Here is a 10,995-nt window from a genome sequence, read left to right as displayed (position 1 = left end):
TGTATATATATCCTGTACTTTTGTTTTAACTTTAGATATGATGATTAAACTGTTCTAAACTAGTTTATGAACATGCTTTGATTAATCACCACCTGCTGTCATCTTTGTGCACTTCCATCTCACGTTAATACCTTAACAGAACACTGGCATTGTTTGGCGTTGTTTTCCATAACAGAGAAGCCTACCAAATCATGGTAACTGGCATCTCAAAAGTCAAGGTGTGAAAAACAAAGCAACAGTACAACTAAGATGTACTGCAATGGAAATATTAACATGTATTTGTCATTTGTTATACATTTGTTCATGTTTTATAACAGTTACAGGTGAAAGACAGAAAACAGGCTATCAAAACTGTGTAGAATGCACTATACTAGATGTGTCGCTAATTACTACACACTATGAAGACATCTGCTTTGTTAACATTTATGTTTTATTGCATGGAGCACAGTCATAACATTCCAAAATCAAAAAAAAGATAAACCTGTTGCACACTACTGTAGTGAGACTAGGCTGTAACAGTGCTTCCACCCCCCCCCCCACCAAGTGCTGTTATGGTCGATTATAAGGGAAGGGGGCACTCCTGTCCCTGAGTATCTTACTTCCTATGTCTACGAATATGCAAATGCACAATCTAATGTTTTCTATTAAATGGCATTGCAGTACGTCATTGGTAAAGAAGCATCATACAGATTTCATAGAGGTGACTATCAGTCACTGCACTTTCTAATTCAGTTCTCCTTTTCTATGCAACTTATTTAAATTAGGGCAGCATTTAAAAACTGTCCCTGGCTTTTTCCTTACTTGCTGTCCATGTGATAGCATGTCCAAAATGCGTTATTGGCTTTCAAAGATGGTAAGACACTGTCTTTTTTTCTTTTTCTGTAATGACCATGTTTCCAGTCATAACTTAGTATGTGTTCTCAACATGGATACAAAGCTTCACCTCTCGAGCTTTGCTCTTGACGTGAATTTCTCTGCATCCACGTCTCAGATAAATAACATGGTTATGACCAGAGACCTGATTGTAACCCTCTGCTGTTCACATGCTTCTCTCACTATTATAAAGTACGACATGGTACTAACTAAAAACTTAAACGATGCAAGAAGAAAAGCTGGCACTTCCAAAGGAAATTGTAAATCTTGAGAAATTAGAACTGCTTACACTGCTAACCGTGCAAACACAGACACGTGATTTTACACAAATCTTGACAAATAATGAGAATACTGTGTGCACCGCTAACTATGCAAACAGACACACTTTTGATTTTATGCAAGCACTTTTAAAGGCAAGACTCAAATCTGGTTGAATAAAAGTGCTGCTGGGAACAAAGCCAGGTGACTGAAAAGTACTTCGATGAAAACTGTTTCACTTACACATTTATCTGGAGAGCAGGATCCTCAGATATCCCCCCTCCCCATACGGTGAGGATCTATTTCCAAGCCCCCACCACATTATCAGTCTGATGGCACTGCATCATGATGGAGAACCTGACATTTTGCAGCAGTCTACAACTGCTGGCCATCTTTCTTTCAAACAGTATTAACATTACAGGTTCAACACCTGGCAGTCATAAAGGTATTCTTCACTGCCAGCAGCTACAATGATCTGGCACTTCTGTGCAGTTGATGTTAATCATCTAGACTGATTCATTACAAATATATGGACAGTTCTACATGAACATCTAGGGGAACATATATGTTGTTGTGTCTTTCGGCTTTTCCCGGTTAGGGGTCGCCACAGCGGAACTCCGGTCCGTTAATGATTGGCAGTAAATTTTTTCATGCCGAGTTGCTGGCCCTGACGCACAACCTTCAATGAAGGTACACCCATTCATGCATGTCTCCATACAGAAGACTGTCTAGCTGAGAATTGAACAGGACAACGTCTTACTGTGATACAACAACGCTACCGCAGCACCACCACAGCAGTACTAGGTGAACATATATAAGATTGGAAATTTTTGCAATGCAATGCTGATGTAAATACTGAATATATTAATTTAATTGAAATATCACAAGTCCCTGAAGTGACTGTCAGATGAACATTTCACATTAACCAACTCTATTATACCATCTTAGTTCTGCGAGGTATTTACTTCAACCTTTCAGGGGTTTCTGTCTTTTTCTCCAAAGTTAGACAACCATAGACTTAGTGTGTTTGGGATGAAACACCCTCTCAAAAATGCTTTCTTATTTGTTTATCGATAGTGACAGTGGGTGTTGTTTGACTAGCTTGACTTGTGCAGTTTTTTGTCAGTGAATTACTCAGTGACTTCTTGTAGTGACCCCAATATAATCACCACAAAAATTAGAACTTACTGAAAAGTAATGCTAAATTATATTTTTAGGTAGTATTACTGATCAAGGTATTTATATTTGTTTTGCTTATGTTTTACACTGTAAGTCAATTAAAAAAGCTTACAATTGTCACAAGTTATAAAGGCAAGGGATGTAAATATTCACAGATGCAGTGACATGAAGGAATTGCCTCATAATATGCTACAGCATTTACAGTTAACTTAATTCGTATTATGAGGTAATTGTGTGTTGGGGATTTACTGTATCCTGAAATTATTCCACATGGAGTCCCAATTATCTGAAATATTTCCAAGAGGCAGCCCATCTCCCAGAAACATATTGTACATCTGTGCCCAAGTCTACATTTTTAATAACATACTTCATATATCATCCCAGCCATGCACTTACGTCCCAAGTGCTCTAATCTGCCGAGTGCCTCCTGCCTTAGGGACAAAAAGTGTATTGTGAAGGTCAAAGCAATTGCTTAGTACAGAAATGTTAATGGACAGCAAAGGCATAGGTGTAGTTTATTGAGTTTGAACATATGCCAAATAAATATATAAAGAAAAATGTCATTGTAAGATAACAAATGGATGCACAACAGAGTTGAGAGGAATGAGAAAGATAGATTCCTCACACTGAAATAAATTATAGTACTACAGCTGAGAAACTTTGTTTTAATTTACCTGGCAAATTGGTTACGTTTAACAATCTAGTACTGATGTGTTTTTAGTCTTAGTTTGGGGTGGAGGAATCTCAGTGAACAGCATTCCTCGACTTTCCATCAGTAGTAGACTTGTGAAATTATCTATGCTGTTTTATTTACATTACAGTTATATTTTCTCTAACTGCACACTATCTCCTTGTTAAAAGTTACACCTATGTTTTTCTTAAACTGCATGCTATTCTCCTTGTCAAATTATTTTACGTTTAATGCAGCCAGTAGCTAAACCTGGAGTGTCAGTGGCACGACAGGTAGGACACTCACCTTTGGTGCTGAAGGCTGTGGGCTTTACACTCCTGCACCAGGTAGACTGATTGCTGACACTGCAGTGAGGTATAAGGGGGGAGGGGTGCTGCACTCATGGGTGTCTTATCCTTCAGATGAGATGAGATGTTAAACAGAGGTCCCATCTGCTTGAGTTGTTAGTAGCTCAGGTCAATATACAAGATTGTCATGGCTCCATCCGTCAAGACCAGTTTGACAGCAGCAAGGTAGGTCTATACCTTCCACCAATTTCTGTACCATTCAGTACTGTGTTCTAGGGTCCACACATAACAAACCTATCACCTACAGGCACTCAGTGAACATCCACATTTTCTAGACAATCAAATAAGGGAACTTTCCAGGGATGCTTGTTGGGATGATAAGATTCATACTATGCAAACAGATGAAAAGAATGGAAACTCTGAAATGAACTGTGTCCCTTTGTACTAGTGGGAGACCACATGCAGAATATCAAGATCTGTACTCTAAATGGGCACAGACAGAGTTCACAAAAAGAGAATAAAGTAGCCAATCTATCTCTACTGCACTGAAGTAAAAACACATAATCCAGTACTGCAATTGTTTTTATACAGGAATACAGAAACTTAAATTTTAAATATAGATGGAGGATAATAAATTAAAGCATATGCTGAACTCACAGTATCTGTGTCAAAGTGGAACTATTTTAATGTGGCTCTCTGTCAAGTATGGAGCCCAAGGAATATTGTCGCTGACTGCAAGAAATAACACTATATGTAAAGCTTCAAATATGGCCATAAAATTGGAAAGCACTATGACCAAAAACTAATGTTTTCTGTGCATGGAAGAGACATATGGTTTTAATAACTGCCTAGGCCAAATTAAAATGATATAAGAAACAACATGAAACACATCTACTAGGCCAAAATCAACCAAGGAAAGTGGCAGCAGGGAGTAAAGTGAAAGGCATGTTCAAGGACCCGCTATGCATTACAGAAAATTATCTTTAATAAAAAAAAAACAAAAAAAAAAGAGTAAACAAGCTAATGACAGCAGATGTGTTGGAAGTGGTTTCAAAAAAGAAGCACAAATAGCAAGAAAATGGATTACAAAATTCGACACACGAGCAACACAAAGATGAAAAGAAATGAGCACAAGATTTTAATGAGCACCAGAGTGACAGACACGTAAAGTAAAGGCAGAATCTAATTAAAAAGACCAAGAAGAGTTTTTTAAACCATTGAGCTAACTGTCCATACAAAAGAAGATGACTGGGCTGGAATAAGTTAACCAAAAGATAAATTTGTACCAATTTTCAGATGTGAAAGGTGAGAAGGTAATGTGAATTAAAACAAAAAGACACAGGGAAACAGATGAAGTTGGGAAGTAAACATTTAGAACAGAAACTGTAAATGTAAAAAGTTCAACGATTTTAAGTTCACAAAATGGGTGTCATGTAATACTGGAGAGATTAATTATCCTGTTAGAAAAATGATATATAAAGCCATTAACCATTTCCTATGGTGTAAGAGAAAAGGTAATGGGGAAAGGATGCTGTCTGACATGCGTAGTAGGAATTACAATGCTGGTTAGATAAAATGGGCGGCTGCGGTGGCGCAGCGGTTAGCGTTGCCGCCTCACAGCAAGATGTTCTCCAGTTCGATCCTCAGCTGGGATGCCTTCTGTGCAGAGACTGCATGTCCTCCCTGAGGTTTCCTCCCACATCCCAAAGACATGCAGTAGGTGGATTGGGCACTCTAAATTGGCCCTAGGTGTGAGTGCGTGCATGTGTGTGCCTTCTGTGGAAGGTTGGGGCATTGGGCTGGCAACTCGACACTGTAAAACTCCACTGCCAATCATGAGCGGACAGATGATCCACTGCGGCGACCCCTAACCGGGAAAAGCCAGAAGAAGGAGAATAATAATAATAATAATAACAATAATAATTAGATAAAATGGGCGGCTGCGGTGGCGCAGCGGTTAGCGTTGCCACCTCACAGCAAGAGGTTCTCCAGTTCGATCCTCAGCTAGGATGCCTTCTGTGCAGAGACTGCATGTCCTCCCTGAGGTTTCCTCCCACATCCCAAAGACATGCAGTAGGTGGATTGGGCACTCTAAATTGGCCCTAGGTGTGAGTGCGTGCATGTGTGTGCCTTCTGTGGAAGGTTGGGGCATTGGGCTGGCAACTCGACACTGTAAAACTCCACTGCCAATCATGAGTGGACAGATGATCCACTGCGGCGACCCCTAACCGGGAAAAGCCAGAAGAAGGAGAATAATAATAATAATAACAATAATAATAATAATAATAATAATAACAATAATAATAATAATAATAATAATAATAATAATAACAATAATAATAACAATAACAATAACAATAATAACAATAATAATAATAATAATAATAATAATAATAATAATAATAATGGTTAGATAAAAAGGAAGGCAAGTAAAAACAGTTATTTTCAGAAAAAGAAACTGCACCAAATGATCCATTTAACAAATTTGAAGCTCAGAAGAATATCTAATTTAGACACAAGCGTGTGCACTGATTACATAGTACAAGTAGCACATTGAGTGCTGGGATTACACTCCAAAACTGGAATAAGAATAAACCTGTAAAGCACTTCTGTAGCGCAAGCTCAACCAGGGACAATTCCTTCAATTTCAACTCTCTCTGAATATCTTTTCTTAAACGTTTGCTCTATCATTCTGTGAGTTAGCTAGTGAAGGTATTTTGCAGTAATATTTAATAACTGTTCCTGACTTTCTTTCAATTACTTTGTACATTCTGTCTGAGTGATAGCACTAAGTGCTCTACTGGCTTTCAAAGCTGGTAAACACATTGTACTTTTTTTTTCTATAACTGTACACAATAGCACATGGAGCAGACAAAGCTCCATGCACGAGAAAGAGTAATGATTGGGTCTCACCAATCCTACGCAGTTGTAATGTTTTCTCAACATGGATGCCAAGAAATTCACCTCTTGAGCAAATGTTCTGACATCCATGACTCTAATACAATAATACGGTTATGACTTGAGACCCAATCATAATACTCTACATTTTGTAGCTTGTGTTATACGCCATGCATGGAAGTTAGAACGCTTTTGATTATTAACATCGGGAGATACAGAAAGGGAATAACAAAGTTAAACATGAAATCAGCGATATGTATTACCTGTTTAATAGTTACGGTAAAGTACCCTTGAAGGGGAGGAAATGTATGGTTTCCTGTCAGGTGCTCCAGAACAGTTTGCTCAGGAGTTTTATTAGGTTAGGTATGAATGTTCAATGTTATGTTTTCTTGTTTTTCTTTGGTTTCCACTTGTAGTGATGTCTGTAGGAGTACATTTTAGTATATCTATTATGCAAAGAACACAGCATTTTAGAGAAAGAATGAACTAATTTAATTACTTAACCAGAAATAACCAAGATAACAGTTGGCACCACAGGAAAATGTGCATTCTTGAGCAAAAAGTAAAAAGATAAAATGGTATAAAATACAGAGCTCAAGAACACAACCATGCAGATAGTTGTAATAAACATGCAAAATGTCTTTTCAGACTGAGCACGAACAATATATCCAATTCAAAGTAATAGGCTGTTACCATGACTTCTTGATAAAAAACAGTTCTTAGACACCATGGATATTAAGTCCCTCTTTACCATCATTCCCAATCAGCAGGGCATAGATAGTAACCACTAGTACCTAACACACTACACCGACATCTTAGACTCAAAAATAGATCTTATTTGCCTTTTATTAGAGATGGTGTTGGAGAATAATATTTTTCTCTAACAATGAATTGTGTCTGCAGAGGGATAGCGTAGCTATGGGCACATCACGTGCCAGTAGCTACGCCAACCTAGTTATGGCCATGTGGGAGAAACACAAATTGTTTCTTTTACCTCGCTACAAGAAGCATGTCATCTTTCACAGACGTTTTGTGGATGACTTGTTTCTTCTTTGGACAGGCAGCGATGGTGACTTGAGCAGTTTCTTTGAGGAAATAAACTTACTCACAAACGTTCTTAAATTTACCATGACAGTTTCATCAAGAAGTATTCCTTTTTTAGATGTTTTTATTGAACGCCTAAGTAATGGAAAATTAAATACAGGTGTATACAGGAAACCTAGTTATAAAAATACATTGTTACATAGAGAAGGCATGCATCCTAGATATGTCTTTACCAACATTATTAAAGGCCAGGCTATTCGAGCATCTAGACTAAATCCTATGCAAGGTAGCTTCCAGACAGAATTCGCAGGCCTTTATGATAGGTTCTTAACAAGGAAGTACAGAGCAGATGAAATTTCGACAGGTTTTCAGAGTATAGAGCATCTTAGGTCAGACAGAGCATGCCCTTACTTTTCAGAACAAGGCAATGAAAAGTATATTACAAAATGTAACCCTACTAACACCAATGCAGAAAATCTCACTATTTTACACTTATGATTTTCATCAAATAAGAGATATCATATGTAAGCACTGGAATGTATTAACTGCTGATCTCAGTATCGAAGAAACTGCGGGTGTACAACCGCAGTTTTTATTTAAAAATAAGAAAAATTTACATAGACTTTTATAATTGTAATACCGAACATGTTGTTTACCTTGCTTTATGCTCTTCCTGCCCTGCCTTCTATGTCGGCAAAACCGACAGAAGGCTTAGGGACAGAGTGAGGGAACACTTATATCAAATTCGTATTCAATCCAACACAAATGCTCTCTCTAAACATACATTAGAAACCAATAGTTCACATATATTTAAGTTCTTGGTTTTATATATTAATATATCTAGTTTGAGGGGAGGTGATGTAAGAAACTTCACTGAAAGAAATGAAACTAATTGGATCATTAGGTTCCAGGCACATATTCATCCTGGCCTTAATGATAAGATCCCCATCAAACCAGCTCTCAAGAATAGGAGACTTTTTAAGTAATTTTTAACAAATTCTTCAGATATTTTACTTAAAGATGGGTTATCAATGTTGTTACATATATTTTTAAATTTTGTGCTTTTATCATCATATAGTATTAGTGCTTTACCTACCTGAATTTATGAAATATTTTTGCTTAATTAAATAATACAATTCATTATCTACTTGGTTTGTATATTAACCAATTATGATGTCATTTAGTAATTTAAAATGTAAATGAAGGTGTTCTTATATACATATATAAGGTGTGCACAGAATTGATTTGTATCTTTATGGTTTGAAGAAGCCACCTTGGCAAAAGCACTTACCAGATATCTGTCAATAAAAGAACTGTTTTTTATCAAGAAGTCGTGGTAGCAGCCTACTACTTTGAATTGGATATATTGTTCGTGCTCAGTCTGAAAAGACATTTTGCATGTTTATTACAACTATCTGTGTGATTGTGTTCTTGAGCTCTGTATTTTACAATATTTTAATTTAATTACTTCTTTATACATATTGTTGTTTCTCCAGTTTGCAGTGACCTCAGAATGAGAATAATAAAGTAAAGGGGTATGTGCTTACCCTCTACAAACCATTTTATTTAATCTACGTGTAGTGATGTGTCTGTACACAACTGTATTCCCTTGCAAGTAGCAATAACTTAGTGGTAGAGGGAACATTTTCAAACTATAAGAGTTAAGGAGATGCATCACAGAGTTTTAAGTGATAAGAAAACCTAGGGAAGCAAAACATCGGTAATGATAGGTACAACTTAAAAGATTTGCAGTTATTTTGTAAACATATTCCTAGCTTACTTTATTTTCTTTCAACAATAGAAGAGGTCACAGATGGAGTATGTGTTTAGAGTTGTACATTGAGCAGCATAGCCTATGGTAACAGTTGCTCTATGAAGCCTGCATAATCCACTATTGTATTGTTTATATTGCAGTTTCTATAGAACCTAGATCACATAAGCTTTTGAGCCATTTAAAAGTGTCTGACTTCCTACTTAAGTTAAAACAATGAGAGCCAACTAGAAAGTTGAGACATTAGCAACTCCAGGAAACAATGTAATAAATGCGTGCAACAGTTACTTAAGTAGCAGGACAGAAATTAACCAGGAATTAGATAAACAGAAAATGAAGGAACTGTGTGAAGAATGCTATTGAAATGTAAGAGAGAATTAAAGCCAGCCTTTTTAGAAAAATAGTTCTACAAGGATGTCTATTTTTAAAGCCACTCACTATATCACTGGGAAAATACAATGTAATCTCAAGGCTGTGGGAAACAGGCAAGGCAAAGGACACCTTAGAAAGAGTTCTGAATGCAGTAACTGCAGAATTCCCTTGAGAAATAGGAAGCCCAAGAAAAGAATTGAGCTGAACAATGAACAAATAAAAGACGATATTAGAGAATAATCATATTATTTGTTTCTATACTGGTTACACTGAGAAAAAGGGCTAAATATTACCAAAGTTAAAAATAAAATTGAAATCAGGTGAAAATATTTTGGCCCAAGATTAAACCTAGATACATCAGTGACTGACACAGAACTGCAGTCACCAAGTATCAGGTTTACAATGAAACGGTGACCATCAAAAGTTGTTGTTTCACTACACAAGGGTCTTGCACAGCGGGGGGGGGGGGGGCAACAACCAAAACCTCCATTAATTAAATAAACTAACTCTAACACTGCTGTATGTTGGAGAAAAAATAATCCAAGTAATCAATCTTGATCTCTAAATAAAAGAACAAAATAAGTGAGTTGCACATTTGTTGTTGCGTACTACAGGGTCAGTTACAAGTTATTTTTATTTCGGCCTTGCACACACACATATTCTACTCCTTACATTAAGAAGGGCAGCAGCAGGACTGGGAGGTATTTTAATGATGCACTACATTTTGGTGGGAGGTATTTTAATGATGCACTACATTTTGGTGGGAGGTATTTTAATGATGCACTACATTTTGGTGGGAGGTATTTTAATGATGCACTGCATTTTGGTGCATGAATGAAATGTAAAAAAAGAAATGAGTGTTTTTCAATAAAAGACAGGAAGAGGAGCACACAGCTGCTGAGTGTATTTTATTGTAGTAAAATTCCTGGGAAGAAGGAGCTGCACTGAGGGTCAGATCCAGTCCGTACTGTGACGCTCAGCATATATTATTTAATAATGCCATTTGGGGACAAATCTAATATGGACTATCTGAAAAGAGGTGAATACTGTATGTTACAAGTATATATGGCCAAAGCCTCTGACAAACTGATAAATGTCATATAATTATGCATTGTCCTTCATGCTGGAGGGGCAAACCATGGTCTGGTGAACGTGGTTGAAATAAAGGGGATAGATGAAAGCAGACTTATTCCTACACATGAGGGCTCTACAACCAGACTTCTTTACTGGTGATACTCTCACCTCTTCCAGTGTGTCCTCATGTGACAGAACATGACTGGACATGGTGATAAATTCTTGGCCGAGGGCTACACAACTAGAATATTTTTACCCTGCTGGACACCATGGGATATGTCATCATGTAAAAAGTACACAACTTTAAATGCTAATCAACCCGCTACAAGAAACTGCATGCCATGTGGTACACTTTCCTTTTAGAGATCTCACTATCATTAAGGACCATAAACATAGTGTCTCCGCATTATTTTTATTCACAAATGAGACTAACAAGCATCACAATGTACTGCAGGTCATTGGTTCATATGCATGCAGTCCAGGAGACCACTGAGTGACCTATAACCTAAATGCCCACAGGCCCCAAAGCACTGTCTGCTTACATTACT

General features: G+C 37.2%; 1 protein-coding gene across 1 annotated transcript in view; it reads right to left on the bottom strand.

The window, feature by feature from the left end:
- The window catches only part of CGNL1 (cingulin like 1), a 1,082,391-nt gene that overhangs the window by 482,481 nt on the left and 588,915 nt on the right, over positions 1-10,995 (bottom strand). The gene's annotated exons all lie outside the window — the stretch shown is intronic.

This window comes from Protopterus annectens, chromosome 7.part1, assembly GCF_019279795.1.
Source record: "Protopterus annectens isolate FY-2018-M chromosome 7.part1, PAN1.0, whole genome shotgun sequence".
NCBI classification, from domain to species: Eukaryota; Metazoa; Chordata; order Ceratodontiformes; family Protopteridae; genus Protopterus; species Protopterus annectens.
Note: the sequence above shows the minus strand (reverse complement) of the source record. Positions and strands in the feature narration are given on the sequence as shown.